Genomic DNA, 24489 nt, shown 5'->3' with positions numbered 1-24489 from the left:
CAATAGAGAAGCTGAATGATTTTAGAGATAAAGGATAAGATCCGGACGCTGTCACCGGATGGTTCCGAGATTATTATGCCATGTTGTATAGTTCCAGGGCCACTTCTGATCCAGGTGCAATATTAGATTATTTAGAGCACATGGCCCTGCTCTGGTTGACCAACACAAACAGAGATAGTTTAATGGCCCCACTGCAGCCTGGAGAGATACGTCAGGCCCTCGAAGGAATGGCATCGGGGAAGGCACTGGGCTCTGATGGGCTTACTGTGGCCTTTTATAAGGCATATCAGGGCCTTTTGATCCTGCACTGCATGGCGTTGTATGAGGAGATGGGTGGGGATGCAGAAATGCCACCCTCAATGAGAGAGGCACTAATAGTCACTTAACTTAAACCAGGCAAGCCCCCACAGCAATACTCCTCTTATAGGCCACTTTATTTGATCAATGTGGACACAAAAGATCTATGCCATGATCTTAACGAATAGCTTGGAGCAGTTGCTACTGAAGCTCGTGGGAATGCAGCAGGCGGGTTTTGTGCCAGGCCTCAGTCTTACACTGAATCTTAGGACACTGTTTGGCACTGCACAGCATATAGACCCCAAAGTACAGGAGACAGCATTTTTTTTAATGCCGAAAAGACATTTGAGTCTGGCGAGTGTTTTTTTTTTGTTTGCCACTGGCTTGCGCTACAAGAGTATCATGGTCACAGGGACCTAAGTTTTCAAGGTTATAGGTTGATAATATCCACTTATGCAGATGATACTTTGCTTTACATTAGGGATCCATCCCAAAACCTTACACCGGTGCTGTGAGAGGTGGTGAGATTTGGCGACCTCTCAGGACTGAAAATTAAAAGGAGCAAGTCTATTGTATTCCCCCTAACCCCAGCCACAGTGCAGGTGCCACTGGAGTTCCCCCTTGTCAGATACTGTGCGTTATTTGGAGATACAGTTTCATACTGACCCCGCAGTAGTTATGACAGATATCTATGGGGAAGCCATACAGACACTAACTGAAGATGTGAAGCGGTAGATCAAGTTGCCACTCTTGCTGGTGGGGCGCATCGCTATTATTAAAATGGTAGTGCTCCCGAGGTTTCTGTTAATTTTTAAGAACATCCCTATGCTACTCCCCAAGCATGTATTCTCCACGGGTTGATGGAGATTTGTTTCGGGACAGGGTGGCACAAACCTGGGAATACCTTACGGAGCAGATGGAGGTGACTTTGCCACTTTCAGTAATATACTTAGGCATGTACTTTGTGACCTCAGTTGCAAGAACCAACAGATATGCAAGCGGCCTGACTAACAAGTTACCTCCCACTTTGTTTCTCATGCCTCAGTGGGATTTGAATTTGGTTCTTACTTTTTTAATGGGTTCACCGTTTGAGCCTATGCATTGTTGCCCGTTTAGAGTTTTAGTTTTGAAAATGTTTTTTCTCACAGCCATCACGTCTGCTAGGTGTGAGAGTGAGCTCCAGGCTCTTAGTATGAAACCTCCTTTCATGCTGACACAGTGGTGCTGAGAACAAGGGCTGCTTTCCTTCCCAAGGTTGTTACTACCTTTCATATGGGGCAATCTATAACGCTGCCTTTCTTTTACCCTCCTACCCATCCTTCAAAGAAAGACTTAATCGCCTAGATCCAAGAAGGGCTTTGAGTTTTTACATTGAAAGGACAAAAGACTTTTGTATTAATGATCAACTCTTCGTTGGATATGTGGGCAAGATGAAGGGCAAAGCCATCCACAAGAGAACCCTTTCCAGGTGGGTCATTCTTTGCATAAAGATTTGTTATTCACTGGCAAAGAAGGTTCCTTTTGAGGGTATTAAGGCCCATTCCACCAGGGCTAAGTCCGCCACTTCAGCCTTGGCTAGAGGTGTACCAGTTGTGGGTATTTTTAAGGCAGTAACTTGGGCTTCCCTCCACACTTTCGCAAAGCATTATTGCTTGGATTCGGAAGTTAAGAGGGACGGCCATTTTGTACGTTCTGTGTTGCAGGATTTCTTGGTGTGACCGGCCAGGCACCCACCTTCGAGTGCGGTACTACTTTGGGATTCTATTCATAAGGTGAGGAATCCACAGGTAGTTGTATCCATCAGAAGAACAAGTTACTTACCTTTGGTAACGCTTTTTCTGGTGGATACAGTAGCTACCTGCGGATTCCTCACAATCCCACCCGCCTCCCTGTTGCCTGTCTGGTCTGGTCATACCAAGACTTCTTTTAGTATATATGTATATACGTTTTTGGTGTTTTTATATAAACAAATATTGTGGCTTATATTTGTATTTGGATTGGTATATATACTGTTCGTGTGAAGTCGGTTTTCACCTGTTCGCCTCGAAGGCATGTAAAAAATGGTGAAACTGACGTCAGCACGCCAGCGAGGACTTCTTATTGCCATTATGATGTCAGACGAAGTCGCTTGCGTAGCCGTGCAATTGTGACGTCCTTGTTGACGTGAAGAGCTGGGAATAAAGTTTCCGCGAATGCTGGCGCATTGGGAGAATTCATAAGGCGAGGAATCCACAGGTATTTGAAATTTGGTGGCAATGGGCCTTCTTCACGCTAAGCGCAGAGTGGCTATAAGATGGAATCATGGCCCACTACACACATTAAAGGAATGGCACACTGATATGCTATTCTGCAACACTCAAACAGATGCATATAATGACCTGATTCCACCACAGAGTCGCCCACACAACTATTGGGGTCCATATCAACTTACCTGATCGGAAAGGAAACGGGTGAGCCAAAGGGTATTGGTTAATACAGTGGTGCATGGCACTTGGGAATAGATGATGTTCTTTAATGTATCGGATAATGCTATGTGACAGATACGTCTAGTAGGATTTAGTACACATTTGCATGTAGACGATTGTTCAGGAATATGTATTGTTAAGCAACAGCCCATGTTATGCACTGGTTCTGTAGTTTTGTAACTTAAAAAACAAAACAAAATAAAAAACAAATAGGGAGTCACTGAATCCTGGCTGCAAATCATCAGCTCATATTAATTTGAGCAGAGAGGAATGTAGAAATCATTTCCAGCTGATTAGTTCAGAATGTGGCGGTCTCATGCAGCTTTAAGACCAAAATCTACATGCCACATGTGCATTTATTCACTGTTTGTAAACTAATGAAGATGAATGGGTAGATACAACCATAGCTTTCTAGCACTCTGGCCAAATACCGCCCAAGTTTAAAACGAACTCTGAAAATCAGGTTCTTTAGCAGTTGGTGAACCAGTCGTTTATGTAAAGAGCGAAAATGAGTCCGTTTTGTTGTCAATAGTTTGGAAACTCCAGACAGTAAATGCGTTGCCGGAAGGTTGGCATGGTAAACAGCAAAGAATGTAATTTTTCGATCAGATTTGCAGCATACTGTTGCTGATACATGCTCAGCAGCACAAGGAAAAAAGTGGCAGCACCAACAACAGCAGTAAGCACCCAACTGCATCGGGACAGCCTGACCCCAACATGGCTGCCCAAAGTCTTGCAAGACTGAGGCTTTTGTAGGTAATTTATCATGACTTCAGGCAGCCATTTTGCAGACATTCTGTCAAGAAGTGAAAAAATAGACAAGCCATGACAGGGTTAGGATCAGTGGGGGTCCAAAATGTATGCTGCAAACAGCAAAGAAAATATATTAAAATATGATTGTTTTCTGCATATAGTACTTGTGTGAGAAGGAATTAAATGTCCTAAAAATATAGATTGAGTGTACTTTTTATATGGCTCTGAAGGAGGCAGTATTATGTCAAAAGCATGTAGGGAGAGATGCTTACTCTGAAGTTTACTGTATGCATAGTTTTTGGAAACGTAGCAACAAATAGTCTCTCATGCACCTGTGCTGTCGAGACAGATGTATAAACCACACCCTGTGACATACGACATACCAATAGGGCATAGAGCTGAGGAAGCAATATGGTTTCTGCTTCCTGTGAGTGCCAAGTGGATGCAAGACAAGCCAAGAGTTTACACCGTGACACTGTGGGCACGAGCAGGTTGGTAACATTCCTTATATTAATAGAGCAACCACAGAAGCTGCTGAAAGCCATCCAAATCCACGTGAGAAGGTAGCATCATAGACAGTGCCATGGTTGAGTTCCAAAAGTTGAGGTCTACAGCATTATGGCACAGCTACCAAAGTGAAACTGGATATGGAAGCAAGTGCCAAAGTGATACTGAGGGCCACCCATTACCTAGCGGTCTTATATTCCTCTCCAGCCACTCACATAAACGGTAAACCATAGTACCAATTCTGTAAATCCACTGTGCCAACAGTACCATGACCGGTTGATCAGACCTTTGTGAGAAGAAACAGATCCCCTTTGGGTTGATGTCTGTGGCATGGAAATCTCAGATATGGTAAAAAGGTTATCATGCATATAAATAACTATGTCGGAGTGCAGGTATCCACCATACTCATCTATGTTTTGTGCCATGTCACCTGAGAGAGAATGCTTATTCTTCACAAAACATCTGCACACAGACCAGTCATATCTGTAAAGGTGACATAGCAGAACAGGTAAAGAATTACCACCCTGACAAGACAAGCCCAAACCAAGTCAGAGTGGCAACAAAGAGAGGACTCAGCAATGACCTGTGGGGAAAAAGGTATATTACAACTCTGAACAGACTAAAGATTCACTTTCTCATCCAGAGATAGAAGACAACCAGTGCAAAAACTCTTGGTTACATGTCACAATATAGTGATCGAAATATCAACCTGTAGACAGATTGTGCCCATATTGTTGACTATCAAAATACAGTTAAGGTTAAGTGTATATTTATTATTATCTCCTTGCTGATATTTTGGCAGTCATTATTATGGTCAAGATATATCTACAGGTGCACATTTCAACTCCAACACAGTGCTGCAACACCAAAATCGACAGGACAAAATCAACAGAAACTTCAGCCCCCAACTCAAGCCTTACGACTTTTTCAAAGGTCTTTCATCCACTCACATGACCATCCCAAGGCTAACCACTTGGAACCACCTCACCACTCAGTACACCATCCCCATCATGACATCCATTCACTCAGGGGCCCATCCGACCCATGTCCATAACACATCTTCAACCTTCGACTATACAGGATCGGCCTCAAATATTCTACTCTACTCAACACCTCACTGGATTCAGCCACCTTCCCAGAAGATTGGAAGCACGCAGAAATCAAATCCTTGCTGGAGAAGCCTTCAGTGGACCCCAAAAAACTCAGCAACTACAGACCCATCTCCCTGTTCCCTTTCCCGACCAAAGTAATCAAACAAATCATCAACGCACCATCTACTTGGAACACAATCCCCTTCTGAACGGCTCCCAATCTTTATTCCGCAGCAACCACAGTACCAAGACAGCCCCGATTGCGTCCACAGATGACATTTGGGACCTCCTTGACAAAGGAGAGAAAGCTGCACTTATCCTACTCGACCTCTCAGCAGCCTTCAAAGCAATCTCCCATCACATGCTCATTGCCAGACTTCACAACATATGTATCCAAGGAGCTGCCCTTAGATGGATCGCCTCCTTCCTCATCAACAGCACACAACAAATCCACCTTCCACCCTTCACCGAACACAAACCAAGCATCTGTGGAGTCCCTCAAGGCTGATCACTCAGTCCCACCCTCGTCAACACCTACATGTACCCCCTTGCCAAAAGAGTCAGATACCACAGACTCAACACTGTAAGCTACGCCAAAAACACACAACTCATCTTCTCGCTCTCTGAAAACTTCACCACCGCCAGAACCAAATTCCACCAAAGCATGATCAATATCACCAATTGGATGAGGAATAACTGCCTCATGTTGAACACAGATAAGATGGAAGTCTTTATCTTCAGCAGCGATAACTCCCCAGGGGATGCTCCTGGTGGCCCACAGAATGGACGCCTCCAGGTGACCCACAGAACTGGGGCCCACCCCAACCCCAGCTGAGCACGCCAGGAATCTCATTATTATCCTGGACAACAAACTCACCATGAGGACCCAAGTCAACACAGTGCCATCCTCCTGCTTCTTAGCTCTGCGCATGTTAGTAAGATTTTCAAGTGGCTTCCCAAAATGCGAAACGCACCATCATCCAAGCCTTCGTCACATGTCGAGACTGGACTACGAAAAACTCTCTACTGTGAAATCGAGGCACACTTAGTTCAAAGACTACAGGTCACCCAGAACACCAAAGCAAGACTCATCCTGGATCTCCCTCATCAAACCCACATCACCTCAGACCTAAAAAAACTCCACTGGCTCCCAGTTCAGAAGAGGAGCCAGTTCAAGCTCCTCACCCATGCGTTCAAGATCCTGCAGGACTCCGGACCAGCCAATATCAAACACCACCTGAAATTCCATAAACCCCTTTGACACCTCTGCTCCGCCTCCCTCGCAATGGCCCATACCTACTGTCAGACCGGTCATCCTTGGCGTAGTCTCCCCTGTCTTTTTTTGCCGCTGTTTCCTATGTTTGACTGTGTGCTGGACTTTGTTTTTGCTGGTTTTGGTACACTGGGCACTTTACCACTGCTGACCAGTGTTAAAGTGCAAGTGTTCCCTGTGTAAATTGCATGTGTAATTGGCTTTTCCATTATTGGCATATCTGATTTACTAGTAAGTCCCTAGTAAAGTGCTCTAGAGGTGTCCAGGGCCTGTAAATGAAATGCTAGTAGTGGGCCTGCAACACTGATTGTGTCACCCACAAGAGTAGCCCTGGAAACACGGCTCAGAGTCTGCGTGTACAGTTCTAACCTGCCAATTCGATGTGAAATGTGCACCCACTTACCAGGCCCAAACCTTCCCTTTTTATACATGTAAGGCACCCCTAAGGTAGGCCCTAGGTAGCCCCCTGGGCAGGGTGCAGTGTAGGTTAAAGGTGGGGCATGTACTGATGTGTTTTACATGCCTTAACAGTGAAATACTGCCTATTTTGATTTTCAATGTTGCAAGGCCTATCTCTCTCAAAGGTTAACATGAGGGCTGCATTTAAATACCTTTTAAGTGCAGGTTCCCTTTGGGAGCAGATAGAGTTTGGGGACTCTGAACTCACAATTTAAAAATACATCTTTTGGTAAAGTTGGTTTTTAAATTGTCTGTTAGAAAATGCCACTTTTAGAAAGTGGGCATTTTCTTGCTTAAACCATTCTGTGACTCTGCCCGATTGTGTATTCCCTGCCTGGGTCAGACTGACAGCTGGGCTGTTTGTGAATCTCCACCAGACAGTGACATAAAGGGAGCTGGGTGTAGCCTACATATCCTGATGGGTCATCTAGGCTAGAGTGGAGGGAGCAGCTGACACACCTGAATGGGCTGTTCCTGCCCTCACACAATGCAGTCTTCCACCCCCGGTGTTAGTCTGGAGGCAGACCTGGGCATGGCAGGTTCTTGTGAACAACAGATACTTTCCTTTGAAGTCTGCCTAGTTCAAAAGCAGAAAGGGGTATAAGTAGTGGACCCAAAACCCCAAATTTTCAGATTATTTCTGGAACCAAGAGGAACCTCTGCCAAGGAGAAGGAGCTGGAGGAGGAGTATTGCCCCTTTGCCTATGACTGTGTGTTGCTGGGTGGCCTGCAGTTGCTGCTCCTGCCTGTTAGAGGACAAAGACTGAACTTTGTGGTATATTCCTGCTTTTGAAGTGCCTCCAAGGGCTTGAACTGATCTTGCCTCCTGTTTTGAAGTCTCAGGGCCATCAAAGACTTCCTCTGCCAGCACCTGGACTCTCTGCTGAGCCTCCTACCCTGCCAAGTGGTGCCCTACCCAGTCCCTGGGCCCTTGAAAGGTGAAACTGGTGAAACCAAGATGGAAATCCACGCACAGTAGCTGTGCGGGGAAACTTTTGCTGCACCACCTGCAACACTGCTGTAAAAACGACGCACCACTTGCGTGGCAGCTGAAATCAACGCACTACCTGCATAGCAGCTGGGACATAGACGCATCACCTGCATTGCGGCTGGAGAAACAACGCAACATGCACTTGCAGCTGCTAAAATCAACGGAAACCCCACTCAGCGCAGATTCTCGTCCTCGTGCGGATTTTGCACACAACATCGCTGGGTGTCAAAATCGGCGTGAACCTACCCGGACCCGAATTGCCTATCTGGAAATTGACACATCGCTCTTTTGCGGGAGAGAAAAACAACGCATTGCCTAACCAACCGGAGAAGAAACAACACACGGCCTCACTTACGAGTAAGGAATCGACACATCGCTGACTTTTCCGATGCACGCTGAGCCATGCAGCTTTATTTTTGACGCAAACCAGGTACTTTGTGTAACCTGAACGCATCCATTGTTTTCTATGGAGTAAGACTCGTTTTAATTTAAAAATTCATAACTTTACTTTTGTGTGTTGGATTTTTGTTGTTTTGGTCTTATTTGATTAAGATAAATATTGACTATTTTTCTAAACTGGTGTAGTGTCCATTTTGTAGTGTTTGCACTGTATTACTGTGTGTTGGTACAAATACTTTACACATTGCCTCTGAGATAAGCCTGACTTCTTGTGCTAAGCTACCAAGCAGGGGTTATCCTGGGTGTGTATCTCCCTTACCCTGACTAGAGTGAGGGTCCCTACTTGGACAGAGTGCATACTGACTGCCAACCAGAGACCCCATTTCTAACACCCACTGCATACAACACAGCAGAGAAAGAGAATGCTCCTACTCCTACCTGGCAGTCAAAGTAGGGAAGGGCCTGCCCCAGCACTTCAGTATCTCCCCTACTCGACAGGAGTTCCGAAGGATGCTGAAAACCTGGCTCTTTGACTGAGACCCTGAACCATGCCAGCAAATGGATACCTTCATGGGTAACAAGTCGAATGATTGATTGAATATGCTCACCACAAGTCCTGACTCACTCTAATGTCCACCAACACGGATAGCACCATTTATTGATAACAGATAACTGGCACAAGGGCTGCAGCTTTACTTGGAAGTTTGGGTGAGCGGTACTTCAAGATGAACTTGGATATCGATGGCAATTAAGTTGAAATATTCCGGAATAATAATTTAAACATCTCTGGATTTAGAGCGTATACATGACTAGAAGATGACAGGCCAGCATAGAAACGTCAGTACCAGTTTTGCGATCTAGTTAAAATCACTATCAGCAAGGCTACAAAGGCAATCATGCCTTCCTTCTTCTCCCTTTTGTACATGGTGGGAGCTGACATCAGCCCTGGATGCCCACTGCTAGGAATACATTTAAGATGGTATCTCTGATTGGACTATTTTCCACCACTTCACTCCAGGAAGCCATCAGCTTGGGTTGGTGGCATGTGCACCATATTGAAATGACAAATGCCAACAAAGCAATTGTTAAATAACCTTTCAGCCAGGATTGTGGGATTTTATAAAAATATCTACTTGTCCAAGAGATGGAATGCTAAAGAAATCTATTTTGTCATATAATATAAAAGCACTTGTCCCATTAGCTGTCAAGCAGAAAGGTGACAGACTATGGCGGTGTTCTTATTATATCAGAGCTCTGATAATAGCCTCTGCGATTAGGTTATTGGTCCTAATGTATGAAGGTTTGATTAATAGCTAGGCTCTGATGTTGCTATCTCTCCACAAAATCTAAATATAGAGGCTGGAAGTAAGCAGAAAGTGGTAGATCCAGGGTTGGAATGCTCGGAGTCTTTGTAAACCCACACTTGACATGTTTTAGGGTATTCACCAACCCATCTCCAATCTCTTCCCACACTGGAAGAGGATGGATATTTAACCCTGACTAGGGCAGGTGTAAACCATTTTCCTGGGTGGGAAAAACGGGGTGTACAGAATGTGAATTTGCAATAGCTTAGCAGATGTTCCCAGGAGCAAATGCACCAGCATATTGACTCACGTGAACATGGAATTCACACAGAATTCACTAGGAGTGTGATTTTCAGGCCTACGTCTAATCTTCTGTTAACTCCTAAAAGTCATAAATCTGAACCATTGAAAGGACATATGCCTGCAGGTGGACTTTGGTAATTCTATTTAAAAATCAGGCCCCAAATTAGTTTTCATGTTATCCTTAATGTTGCTCATAATGGTTTAAAGCTGAATCTCTATTATTAACTTTTTTTTAAATGTCGGCAAGTATCAAACGCATTTCATTTAATAATACCTCAGAGAAATGGTAATTAGAGTTGTACAATAGTTCATCGAAACCTTTTTTTCTCCATGGAGCAACTTTTTTTGTCTCCATTTTAGTTTCAAAGGACACAATCCTAAATTTTACTTTGATTCTAAAACATGCATAAGAATGAAAGCAATTCATTATTCATTGCTTTGATTCTTATGGATGTTTTCGCATATAATCAGAGATCATTCTGGGAGCAACATAAAAGCCTCAAAATGTTACATCTTTCAAACATGCATGTGTATTTTATAATGTCAGTAATGCAAGCTGAGCTCACAGCTCACTCAATTTCCTTGGAGCACTCGCACTAACAGTGAAGGCTTGAACAACTTGTTCATATAGATACAAGCTTCCTTTTTCAGAGATCCATACAGTGCTACTGTCAAGAGACAGTAAAAGTGTTTCAGTAGAAGAGGGTTGGATCTTCCTTGTATTTGATCCCAAAGAACTTGTCCTGGGCAATTGGTGATAGGATTTCCACACCTCTGATTAAACAATAGGATCCTATTCTTTTTCTGTCAAATACCTTTGGGACTATGCTCAAACTTCTTCTCAGGACTACTCATCTAATTGAGTTTACCCTTTCTGTCTGATTATTCTGAGTATCTTTTCACACAATCGGTTGACATTGTGCCTGTCAATTAAGGGCAACCTGGAGAGTTCTAACAGCACAACTCTCCAGGCCTCATCCGTGGCCAAAGATTTTCAGGATAAAGCATGTCCCTATGGTCCATACCCATCCAAGTAATTGCACAAATACTTCAATGTATTCCACCCGCTGCACTTGGACAAAGGCTGATATTGAATAGAAGATTTTGCTCCATTTGTCCTTAAGCCGGAGAGTGGGCATACTATTGCACAGTACTGCCCGGTATCTGTACCAGGAACCTATTAATCAAAAAGGCATAGTCTGTTTTACAGTTTAGGCCAGGAAGCATTAGTCATTGATAGCACTAACCTGTAACAACACAAAAATTGCACTTTTCATCTTCGACGTGTACTGGTCGGAGGTGTTTCAAATCACAAAATAAAAAAATGCAAAGATGTAATTTTACTTTTGAAAAAACACTCTTTAGATAAGTCAAACATAGTGATCGTGGCTGGCAGGGTAAGATGTAGAGGTGTTCTTGTAGGGATTCTGCCCATGTCACCATAACATACCTGTAATCTAGTGCCTGCTTATCTATAGATGCTGTGGAGATATAGTGTGGGAACAATCTTGCCTGGAGGGTGAATAGTGCGGAGGAGTCCATGCCGGTACTCCCTTTACTTGCAGAGATACTAAAGTTGAAGGGGAGGCCTGGACTTTAGTTCTGCCTCCCTTCACAGCCTCTACTGCTGGGGTCAGAAATTTGGTGAAGGAGGAGTCGTCTATGGCAGTCACGGTTTCACTGCTGGAATCTGCCCAAGTCAGAAGACACAGATCAGTGTTTCCCTCCCGCTGATGGCCCTGTTTCACATTTCACCCTCAGACCCACGAAGTAAAAGAAGTTGAAAGGATTGGTGCCTTCCAACACAAAACCAGGAAATTATGGTCTTCTGTCCCTCCCAGACCTCCATTAATTTTCCCCACAGTAACGCAGCTGGCCATCCTGCATTGTGGTTCAACTGACAGACTTACCCTGCTTCAGCACCGTACCTCTGGTAGAAATCGAGTCATTGGACTAACTCCTGAAGAAATTCCATTACTTTAGGCTTCAAAATATTATGACATTCATTCCCGTGCTGAGCACTGGCTATAGTGACTATCTGTCCCTGATAAGGAGCTACATATTCCAATGATCTCTTTTCCTAACTTGGGACATTATTGACTTAACCTTCCCAAACTAAATTTAACTAATTTTCCTTAGAAAGCGGACAATGTTGCAGTAAAGCAATGAATGGGTCTTGTAAGCCACTGCAAGAACTACCCCTTTTGTGGTCAAGAATGCCTATATTCCTTACAAGCAGGAAGAAACGTTGGCCCAACACTGGAGATTCAGCTTAAATTGTCACATCCACCCAGGTTGCTAGCTCTGAAGAAAGGTTGCCGGTTTTGAAGAGGAGACCTGATGAGTCACCTGTCTACTGTCTCAAGAAAGTATGATGAATCTTGGCCCATCTTTAGTGCTCTGAACAATCTCTTTAGCTCTTGCTAGAATATTCTCTTATCTAGCGTGCTCCCCTGATGGTGACAATTAAGCAAGCACCTGTAGACACTATCAATCATACCAGTCTTAACCCTTGCATGCTGCAGACACACAATTCCTGGTGCTCAAGGTGGATGCAATGCCTCTGTCTCCTTCTGGGTGCACAGACCGGACAGCTTGCAGTAACATCACACTTCCAGAGTCATGCACAGACATGAGCCCTAGTCTTCAGACACACGCTCACTTGCACCTGTAAGGGTTCCCTTAAGCTCTCCAATGTCAAGTTTGCCTTGTAACTCATGGCCATTCCTGACCAGTTCCTATGTGTACACGTTTCATCAGATCCTGTTGATCCCTTAGTACACATTCATCCAGCTAACTACAGGCGCCACACACATTCCACACATACATTCATCTTTCACAGACCACATAATCCTCTGGCCTCCTTAACTATATATGTATTGAATAATATATTAACTTACTGAGAAACTCATGGTATTCTATATCCGTAGGTCTCATTTACACTAAGCCACTCTCTAACTTAGCATGACTCGCCTAGTTGAAGCTCTGCTGAAGAGCACCCATGCTTCCTCCCCAACCAACGGTGGCAGCTAGAACACTGTCCTCCAATTCCTGCTTGGGTGTCTGCAGCTGATCACTTCAGTACATTGGTTTTCTAATTGCATATCTATACCTCCTAAGATAGCACCCACTTTGATACGTCACTTATCAAGCAGATGTCACCAGGGTCTGGGGATGAGTGGGACTGCAGTAGAAGTGGAGGCGGTACGAGGATGAGGCTCTTTCCTCTGAAATGTGTGTGGTCTTGTCAAACTGTCTCTGGGGGCTTGCTGCCACGCCAGTGAGTTCCAAAGTTGATGTTTTTACTCCTCAATCTGGTCATTGGAAGGGATGCTATATTCAGACTTGCTTGGCTGACCCTTACTCCTGCTGAGTGGGTTCAAAGTTCTCCTAACCCCTCCTACTCTCTATCTGTCAAAGGACAGGCACTGCACTAACAGCACATGACATGGGGCCTGCACAGTTTGTACTCTTAGACTGCTCTGCAGCACATTCCAGAGCTCTGTACAAGTTTCTTCACATCAGGGTATCCTGGTGGCTAAGAGTGCACATGTCCCTAGATCTATCAGCATAATTGTTAGACTTTTTATCCTTGGCTTGGTCTCCCTTAACTTTTTGCCTCTGTTTCCCAAGTTGTTGATGTGTGCTGGACTCTTGCTGTTTTTGTTACTCTGGGCACTTTACAAAAGTGCAAGTGCTCCTTTACAAAATGTGTATGTAATTGGCTTATCCATGATTGGCATATTGATTTATTAGTAAATCCCTAGTACAGTGCACTAGAGGTGCCCAGGGCCTGTAAATCAAATGCTACTAGTGGGCCAGCAGCATTGGTTGTGCCACCCACAAAAGTAGTTCTGCAATCATATCTCAGACTTGCCATTGCAGTGTTTGTGTGTGCAGTTTTAACTGTAAATTCGACTTGGCAAGTGTACCCACTTGCCAGGACTAAACCTTCCCTTTTCTTACATGTCAGACACCCCTAAGGTAGGTCCTAGGTAGCCCCAAGGGCAGGGTGCAGTGTATGGTTAAGGTAGGACATTTAGGGGGTGATTCTGACCTCGGCGGACGGCGGTCGCCGCCCGCCAAGCGGTTCCCGCCGAAAGACCGCGGCGGTCATTCTGGCTTTCCCACTGGGCTGGCGGGCGACCGCCGAAAGTCCGCCCACCAGCCCAGCGGGAAACACCCTTCCCACGAGGAAGCCGGCTCAGAATTGAGCCGGCGGAGTGGGAAGGTGCGAGGGGTGCAGTTGCACCCATCGCGAATTTCAGTGTCTGCAAAGAAGACACTGAAATTCTTTGTGGGGCCCTCTTACGGGGGCCCCTGCAGTGCCCATGCCATTGGCATGGGCACTGCAGGGGCCCCCAGGGGCCCCACGACACCCCATACCGCCATCCTGTTCCTGGCGGGTGAACCGCCAGGAACAGGATGGCGGTATGGGCTGTCAGAATCCCCATGGCGGCGCAGCTTGGGCGGATTCCCATGGGCAGCGGAAAGTCGGCGGTACACCGCCGGCTTTCCGCTTCTGGCCACGGCTGTACCGCCGCGGTCAGAATGCCCGGCGGAGCACCGCCAGCCTGTTGGCGGTGCTACCGCCGACCTCCGCCATGGCGGTAATTACCGCCAGGGTCAGAATGACCCCCTTAGTAATGTGTTTTATATGTCCTGACAGTGAAATATTGCTAAATTTGTTTTGCACTGTTGCAAGGCCTGTCCCCCTCATAGGTTTAACAAGGGGGCTACCTTTAAATCTGATTAAAGTTTTGATTCCCTTTGGGAGCGGATGGACATGTGGAGTTTGGGGTCTCTGAGCTCACAATCTAAAAATACAGCTTTTAGTAAAGTTGATTTTGAGATTGTGTGTTTGAAAATGCCACTTTTAGAAAGTGAGCATTTTCTTGCTTAAACCATTTCTGTGACTCTGCCTGTTTGTGGATTCCCTCTCTAGGTCAGTTTGACAGTTGGGCTGGTTGCACTTCACACTAGACAGTGACACAAAGGGAGCTGGGGTGTAGTCTGCATTTCCTGATGAGCCATCTGTGCTGGGAGGGAGGGGAGGAGTGGTCACTCACACCTGAAAGGGCTGTGCCTGTCCTCACACAATGCAGTCTCCAATCCCCTTATGAGTGTCTGGGGCCTGGCATGAGCATGGCAGGATTGCACATTCAAGAGAGACTTTGGTTTGAAGTAGGCCTACTTCAAAGGAGAAATTGGGTATAAGAAGGACACCCAAAACCACAAACTTTAGAACACTTCTGGAAACCAAGAGGAACCTCTGCCTGGAGAAGAGTTGAGGAAGAAGAGCTGCCCTGCCTGTGACTGTGCTTTGTGGAGCTCTCCTGCAGTTGCTGCTTCTGCCAGAGTAAGAGGGCAAAGACTGGACTTTGTGTGCCTTTCATCTTGTGAAGATCTCCAAGGGCTTGATTTAGAGCTTGCCTCCTGTTGTTTGAAGTCTCAGGGACAGCAAAGACTTCTCTGTGCCAGCACCTGGAGTCTCTGGAGAGACTCCTACTCTGCCCTGTGGTGCCCATCCAGTTCCTGGGACCCTGAAAGGAGAAGCTGGCACCCTAAAGAGGAAGAAATCCATGGACAGAATGCTGTGCGGGGAAACGATCAACACAACTCTGATCTGTGGCTGAAAAATTGACACGCTGCCGGCTTCGCGGCTGCAAATCGGCGCACAGAGCTGGAGAAACGATGCGCAGCATCTCTGATGGAGAGTGGGAGATCGCAACCCAGGCTACATGGTTTTCGGATCATCGTGCGGCTGGATTTCCGACGCAAGTACCACTGGGTGGTTAAAAACAACGCAAAGCCTGCGACACATCACTCTCCTGCGGAGAGAAGAAACGATGCGCCCGACCCGACGAAAGGAGAAATGACGCAAGGTTTCGCTCGTGAGTGAAATCACCGCATCGCAAGCCCTTTCTTACGCACACCCGCCCGTGTGAGGTTATTTTTGACGCACCCAAGGTACATTTTCACGCTAACAGTTTTAGTGTGTTTAAAACTACATGAAGACTCTTTTTGCTTTTTAAATTGATAACTTGACGTGTATTGTGGATCTTTGTTGTTTTGGTCTTGTTTTGTTTAGATAAATATTCTTTTTTTCTAAACCTGCGTTGTGTCATTTTGTAGTGTTTTCATTTAGTTGCTGTGTGTGTTGGTACAAATACTTTACACCTAACACTCTGAAGTTAAGCCTACTGCTTGTGCCAAGCTACCAAGGGGGTAAGCAGGGGTTAGCTGAGGGTGATTCTCTTTTACCCTGACTAGAGTGACGGTCCTTGCTTGAACAGGGGTAACCTGGCTGCCAACTAAGGACCCCATTTCTAACAATAATGACTTTCCTTGCAGAATATTTCTTTGTGTTAGATGGTCGCAACAGGATACCTATCAGGTCCTGCGAGCTCTGGATGATGTTAGTTAAATGGATTCTAACCAGTGAAAACTCCTGTTTTTTGCTGTCTGACATCTGGTATGCGGACCTAGCTGCCCCTCTCCCCTGAACCAGTCCTCATACACAACCTGCTGCTTTCCAACAAACTCCACCCACCACTCCCTTACTCAAGCATGCTTATTCCCAACATTCTGAAGAAGACATCATAGGCCTTAGCTTGGCAGTTGTTGTCAGGATCTCAAGTCACATACACACTCAGAAACAAAACACTCTTAGATGAAATGTAACTCTGTTCCGAATGAATAAGTCCCAGAAAAAGCACATAGCAAGACACACTGCTCTAAATCTTAAACAAAACATTGCAAAAAATCTTCATTAAAATATTGATATGGATTATGTGAAAACAAGTAACTCTCGCAGCAATGTGAAGGAATTACTATAATGTAGAAGGCAGCCTTCATGGTGTCACAGCGCTTCACTCCCTCTTCTAAGGTACACCCTTATTTTTGTACTTGCTCAGACACACATATGTATATGGCAGTCCTGCAAAGTTACCTTTGCTTTATGGATCCAGAACAAAGAAAGACTCCCAAAGTGAAAAACTATTTTGAAAAATCCACATTATCACTCAGACTAGTAGTGTCCTCTTTTCTGCATTACTAGGGCGTCTCTTTCTGGCATGGATGAGATCCTCCTGCCCATATGCATGGGGGAAGGCAGGACAGTCAGAAGGAGCGCAAAAACAGGGAGAACGCTGACTTGCTGAGAACTCTTTGTGAGAGCGATATCAAGATGGTTACTCTGAAAGTCCGTTTCTTACAATGATCTCTGAATGCCAAATTCTTCTTGTCTCAACTACCAACAAGAATAAGCAATGAAGAAATTCCAGCCTGCAATCATATGGGCTTTTGTGATATGTGAAGAGCGATCATTACACTTGTGATGAGGAGTTTTGTGACTGCACTGCTTGTCTCAACATCCTGTGCCTTCTCTACATTCTGGTGGGGGAAGTAAGCATGCCGTCCTCCATCAATGAGAAACCAGAGGCAAAGGCTGAGCCAGTCAGGTCATTCATTGAAGACATCTGGCAAATCTGCTATCTCTGTGTGCGCCCCTCTAATCTTTAGACTCACCACCTCCCACAACCTTGGCACACCGTGGTGCAGGTGCGTGAACTATCTGTATGGAGGCACTTGGCACTAAAGATACTTCAATTTGAGAAAAGCGAAAGAGGCTCTTCTGCAAAGCTCGAAAAAGTGTAACGGTGTAAATCCTTAAAAAAAAAAAAAAAGTCAACTCGAAAGGTACTTGTTTCACTCCATCATGCATGCTCCTGATGTGTTCAGAATTGATATTTTGACAATTACAGCTGCAAGGAAAGATTTTGCTCCCAAAAATCTTGCTGAATTTGACTTTTCCTTTCTGACAAAAACTATATAAGTCTTGGAAACTCAAATATTTCTTGTCCATGGTCTGTATATTCCTCACTGCTGAATATAAAGTAAAAATAATGAACAGACATAAGTACGAGACTGCAACTGAAGAGATACTGGCCATAAAAAAATCTATGCTTCTAAGACAATGACCAAAGATGCCTATGCTACCTGTGTGGCTAAGACTGGTCTCTCATGAGACTCAAAGTTCATGCCATTAATGTGGAATGTCAAGTCATTTCCAAAGTCTCTGCTAAAGTCAATCTGAAGGCAAAGGCACCATCAAATTCCTTTCATGGCTTTTGAGTCCAGGGTATGCTGATAACAGGGACAAACACTTCTTCAAGAGCACTCCATGGTATCAGAGAAGCAACGGCATGTTGTCAAATCCACACCAGTGTCGTTGTCCACAAAGAAGACACCAAGCATAGCCAGGATTTTCTCTGCGAAGAAAGCATTTGAAATGATGATGATAATGATCTTTCTGAACTTGTACTGGACACTGACAATTCAAGGTATCCTGTTCCATTCATAGTAGACAATGGTGCCACGAATAATGTAATGATTGATGCCACTTTTGAGATTCTTACAAACCCAACCCTGGTAAAGCCCCCAAATGTATGCTTCTATGCCTACAGCTCCAAGAAGTCCCTCAGGCGCTTAGACACATTTCACTAGTAATTCTCTCATGGTATTGTTTATGTGGTGGAGGCCGCAGCTGGCACTGGGTGTCTTATCTGTTTTAAGGCTGCAATCCGCATGGGTCTACTGCAGGAACTGTGTCAGCTTGTTGCTAAGATCTCTGAAGAAGAAGCAGCTATAAACGTCAGTCGGATGTTTCATGAACTCTTTCAAGCAGAGGCAAACTCAAAAACTAACTGAGACAGCTACATAACAATGAATTGGTAGTTTATGAGTAAGCACTTTAGGGGAATACCATTCGAAATTCAGATACAGGTAGAAGATAAGCTTAACAATTAGCTAAAGTTTAACATCATAAAGCCCCTGATGGCCTCACCCCCCAATTGTTCCTGTGCCCAAAGGTCTGGTCTGTTTGAGAAAAAAGTGGATCCGCATGGACATGCAAAGTCCTAACCTCGCAATTCAGTGTGAAAGATATCTTGCACCTTGTATCCATCAACTACAGTTCAATGGAGAAAAAGTCTTCTCAAACTTTGATTTAAGGCTACCATCAAATAAAATTAGAACAGAATTCTAAATACATTAGTATGCTGCCACACATTGTGGACTATACAGATAAACACACATTAATTCTGACGATCCTTCTGCAGCAGCTGAGGAAGAACTCAGAAAATGAATGCACAGCTTTTCTAACTGCCTGAATAAGTGTTGGGATGCCCTTATTTTACCAAATAGGATCCCGAGACGACATTGAGCAAGGTCTATAGCTCTAAAAGACTGGAATCCAACTCTGAACAAAAAAAAAAAGAGTATCATTCTGGCAGGACCTCACTCTAATTATGTGGACATTTGTATCTGAGGACAACCTTCATGATCCATACAAGATCACAGAGCTCATTTCCACTATGCACCTCAGAATGTATCAGCCCATTGTTCTTTTTTAGGCTTATCCTGTTACTGGGCACAATAGATTCTGAACTTTGCCACGCTAGTGAGCCCTTGAGAAATCTGACAAAGGAACAGCGTTCACATGTTGAAAAAAGGTCAAGTCACTTTTCAACAAACTGGCAAAAAAAAATTGCATGTGCTGAAGGTGTGGCATATTATGATCCTGGTCTCACTCACTGAGACAGTGTTAAATGCAAAACCGGTGAGCACAAGTGATATACTTGTCCAGAAGGATACATATCCTGAGGCCCCAAATTTGCAGCAGTCTATCTCTAAGAGCGGAGGGGCAGGGCCTTGCCCATCCGCCTTTTACTAATGTCAAAGACCAGCCTGACAGACGTTCTTCATGTTCAGGTCATGCAGCCAGGTGATGTCCATGTGCTAAATGCGCAGGAGCCTGCCTATCTGAGTGGGTATTACTTGAGCTGAAGATTTCACAGCCCTCTAGGCATGACATTCTCAGCCTAGCAAAGTCTCATGTGAGCCTTCCCTACACGACGAGTGGGAGTGTCACTGATAGGCGTGGACCTGGGCACTTCAGTTTTAAGTGCTTAGGGCCAGTGTCTATCAGTGATGCTCGTCACAGGATGGAATGGGATCAACAACTCTCACTGGACCCATTCTGCTCTGTGACGAGGTAAGGAAGGTCCTCCTGTCACTGGCTGCTCTTTAACAAGGTCAGCCAAGAGGAGGCAGTGGGATATTCTTACCGTCACTTCCTTACCTGAATCCTCCAGAAAACAAAGGAGGCTTCCTTCCTGCCACCCAAGATCACCACAGGTGCACGGTAAGGGTATTTTTTTATGTTGGGTGCGTGCTAGTGAGTATGTATGGATGTTTTGTGTATCTGTCTGTGCGCGCATGCTGTGAATGGATATCAGTGTGTATGTGTCGGGTGTGTGTATGTGCGTGCGAAAGAGTGTGCATGTGTGTGTGACCGCATCACGCCAGCTGTACATTATGGGTCACCACTGTACCACGTTGCATTGTGACCTATGCCAGTGGCATCCCCACTAGCCATGAAAATAATTATTTGCAAGTGGAGAAAGAAAGTCTGGCTGGTGTATGGGCCTGTGAACATTTTCACCTATGTGTAGGTAAGCATTTTGCCATTGTAACTGACCATCAAGCACTTGTCTCTATATGTGGAGTACCCAAAACGCAGATGCATTCCAGCAGTGAGTGTGTGTGTGTGTGTGTGTGTGTGTGTGTGTGTGTGTGTGCAGGGGGGGGGACATTTTGCACCTCCAGGTCTTCAAATTCAGCATTAGTAGCCAACCAGAGAAAGACCATAATCCAGATTTCCACTTACATCAACTGGAACAGGGCCATCTGTTTCTGAAGAATATCTGCGCTACAGGATCAAACAGGATCATCCACGTGCTCTGAAAAGGAAAGCTATTGCTTAAGTGTGGAGCGATGACTCCTCTGAGCAGTAGCTGATGATCTGACTACTCGGAGATGGAGAGATCCAGAACACAGCCATAAAATGTTCAAGAGCAGACGTTCCGAATTCACACTGAACTGGCAAGCACAGCACGCTAGACCACAGCTTTGAGGCACTGGTGGTATCTCATTCCTTACAAAGATGTGTGATTGATTTGGCCCATGGCGGTCATCAAAAAAGTATTGCTATTAAAAGTCTTCTGGGGCACAAGGCCTGGTTACCTTTTCTTGATTCGCTTGTATGGAAGATGGTTGGAGAATGCATGTATACCAGGCTCTGGTAAAAGCTCCAGTAGCGGAGCCCCTTCAGATGTCCCAGCTACCCATAAATGTGTCGCAAGAGGTTCCAATTGACTTTTTGGTCTCATTGACAATGGACAAATTTTACTAGTGGTCTTTCCTACACTGAACAAAATATTTGCCACGTTTGACATTCCTTCATTAGTCAAAGTGGATAACAGACCACCTTTCAATGGAAAAGAATTCAAGGAATTTGATGCCTATGTAGGTTGTAAGCATCAAAACATCACTCCCGTATGGCCATAAGTTTCAGGGTTGGGATGCCTTTGTGTATGTGTGAAACCTACTAACGTGTGTGTTTTAAGGACTTTCACAAGCTCTTCTTCAATCTTTTCGCATACAGTGAAAGGATGGAAATGTACTCCTGACAGGGGCAGAAGTGGAAGTTCTCACAGGGTTGGGAAAAAAGTGGTTGGAGGGAAAGTGTACTTGCGCATGATCAAATCTACATATACATATTTGCTTGTGCTAAAATACAATTAACAAATATTGTCTAGGAGTATGATTTCCTGGTCTACTTCTGTAAATTCTTGTGAATTCATGAAAGACATAATTCTGCACTAATGCAAAGTCAAGTACCATGGGTGCACTTTTGTGACTTTCTTTGAGAGCTGGGCCCCTAGTTAGGTCTAGCGTTAACCAAGACCTTCTGTTTTTATAAAAATGATATTTCTTTCCATCTATCGGCTGGCTTTACTGTGAGTGGTATCATTCTGCTCTTCTATAAGAAGCATATTGGCAAACAAAGTAGCTTTGTTCAATGGCAAACAAAGTAGCTTTGTTCAATGCCAGAAACTACTGTGGCAATGTGTGCTTTTTGGGACCACATCTTTTTTTGCTTTTTTGCCAATGTTTGCTACAATAGTGAGGGCCTGGCAGCTACCACAACAATAAAATTTTACAAAAGCCATGTCAAAACAAGACATGCATTGACAAAACGAAAACACTGACCATCAATGACGGATCAGTTGTCTGTGCCAATGTCAACTGAAAACGGTGAGAGGTGCCTTGTTATGTTTTCCAAAGCAGGGATAATTAACAGCTGTTATAAGAAAGCAAATTAATTAACAAGCATAATACTGGCTTTAAAAACTGCATTTATGGTCTTAGTGCCTCGACTGTAATGCTACGCTGATGAGCGCTGTCATTCTAGGCGCTCAGTTGAAGGAAAAATGTAGCCATTCTTCATTTTTTGTGAAATGCCCGTTTTTGGCTTTAAGATTATGGTCACCCTAACCTGCTTGCAATTGTACAAGTGTCTGATTACAAGACAAAATTACTATTTCTTGCAGCGGTGCATGTTTTTGCGTATTTTTTTTTTTGTAGGTAACTGAACGGGAAGGGTTATCTCGTGTTTTGGTGTTTGAGAAAGCGTCTCATTTGCACTATGCTGCAATCAGCGCAGGCACGATTGCACTTTAATATCAATCTCATACGGCCCTCAAAGTTCGAGGAACAAATCGTTCTTAGGCACGGTAACTGTAAATCCAACGTCGCCCAGTCAATAAAAATTAGGCCATAGAACTTTCTCTTCATCTCACCTCAGAGGAAACCATGCATGTGCATGTAAAATAACCCGAGATTAGCTCTGTGAAGTTTACTTTAGATGGCCAAGGATTTACCTAAAATATCTCCAAAAGAAGCGGAGTGAAAACAATTACTGAATTTTGAAAACAAGTATTCCCGTTATAAGGAAAAGGCACACCAAGAAAATGTTGTCGGATAAATGACGTCTAAGAAGGGAGCAGCTCGTTGCAGACCTACCTGTCAGAGCTCCCAAGCACAACTGTAACGGTCAGAGCGCGAGGCACGGACCACGGCCCGGAGAAACGCAAACGCAATAGGGGGAGCCGGGGCGAATTAAGAGGACAACTGCATCAAGGAGTCGGAAATGCCCGTACTTCTCACACTTTACTCATTAAGTCATTTCAGTATACACAAGCCTGTACAGTTTACGCGTGTTAGTGTGCAGAAAATAGCGCAAAAAGTAGAAACATAAGTGAAAGCGTCCCCCCTCTCCTGGGTGACGTGGACTCTCCCGGCTGCTGGAAGTCTTCCTGAATGTTTCAGCTCGTGCGTCCGTCTCCGCTCCCCCTGCGCGATGTTGCGCATGCGCGAGCACTCACAGCAACACAGATTCAAACGAGGTGTTTAACCCCTTCGCTGCCAGGCCTTTTCCTTCTCAGGTGCCAGGGATTTTTTGGTCTATTTGGGGCTCTTCGCTTTTAGGCCCTCATAACTTTTTGTCCACATAAGCTACGCAAGCCAAATTTTAGTCCTTTTTTTCCCCACATCCCAGGGATTCTACAGGTACCCAGACTTTGTGGGTTCCCCTGAAGGAGACAAAGAAATTTGCCAAAATGCAGCAAAGATTTTGTTTTTTCAAATAAGGGAAAAAAGGGCTGCAGAAGAGGGCTCGTGTTTTTTCCTTGAAAATGGCATCAACAAAGGGTTTGCGGTGCTAAAATCACCATCTTCCCAGCTTTCAGGAACGGGCAGACTTGAATAAAAAAACGCAGTTTTTCAACCCAATTTTGGCATTTTACTGGGACATACCCCATTTTAATGTAGACAAAATTTATTATTCACCAAGGGGTCATTTGTGTAGATCCTACAGTGTTTTCCTACAGAAATAACAACATAAAAAAATAATAATAAAATTGACGTAAAAAAAAAACCAACTGTTTTTCTCCACGTTTTACTCTGTAACTTTTTTCTGCGAAGTTAGATTTTTGAAAGCAATATACTGTTACGTCTGCTGGACTCTTCTGGTTGCGGGGATATATTGGGCTTGTAGGTTCACCAAGAACCCTAGGTACCCAGAGCCAATAAATGAGCTGCACCTTGCAATGGGTTTTCCTTCTATACCTGGCGTACATCAATTCATTTGCTGAAATATAAAGATTGAAAGATAGGATTCAAGAAAACCTTTGTATTTCCAAAATGGCCACAAGATAAGGTGTTGAGAAGCAGTGGTTATTTGCACATCTCTGAATTCCGGGGTCCCATACTAGCATGTGAATTACAGGTCATTTCTCAAATAGATGTCTTTTTTACACACTGTCTTACATTTGGCAAGAACAAATGTTGAATAAGACAAAGGCCAATAACACTTGTTCTTCTATTCTGTTTTCCCACAAGTCTCCTGATAAAAATGGTACCTCATTTGAGTGGGTAGGCCAAGTGCCTGCGACAGGAAACGTAACATGGACACATCACATTTTTACATTTAAATTTGAAGTGTTTTTTGCAAAGTGCCTACTTGTGGATTTGGGCCCCTAGCTCATTCAGCACCTAAGAAAACCTAGCAAACCAGGACATTTCTGAAAACTAGACACCTATGGGATTACAGAATGGGTTGGCTTGTGGGGCACTCACCAAGTTCCTTTACCCAGAATCCTTTGCAAACCTCACAATTTGTCCAAAAAAAAACATGTTCCTCTCATTTCAGTGACAGAAAATTCTGTAATCTGAGAGGAGA

General features: G+C 44.5%; 1 protein-coding gene across 2 annotated transcripts in view; it reads right to left on the bottom strand.

Annotated features, from left to right (window-relative positions):
* The window catches only part of LOC138295363 (uncharacterized), a 44056-nt gene extending 20979 nt beyond the window's left edge, over positions 1 to 23077 (bottom strand). Inside the window, exon 1 of one of the 2 annotated variants that reach the window (XM_069233605.1) lies at positions 22773 to 23077. The gene's annotated coding sequence lies outside the window, so the exon portion shown is untranslated. Of the gene's footprint in view, positions 1 to 22630; positions 22708 to 22772 lie in introns of those variants that run through there. The other variant, XM_069233604.1, reaches the window with a different exon arrangement.
* Positions 23078 to 24489: the final 1412 nt, after the last annotated feature.

This window comes from Pleurodeles waltl, chromosome 5, assembly GCF_031143425.1.
Source record: "Pleurodeles waltl isolate 20211129_DDA chromosome 5, aPleWal1.hap1.20221129, whole genome shotgun sequence".
NCBI classification, from domain to species: Eukaryota; Metazoa; Chordata; class Amphibia; order Caudata; family Salamandridae; genus Pleurodeles; species Pleurodeles waltl.
Note: the sequence above shows the minus strand (reverse complement) of the source record. Positions and strands in the feature narration are given on the sequence as shown.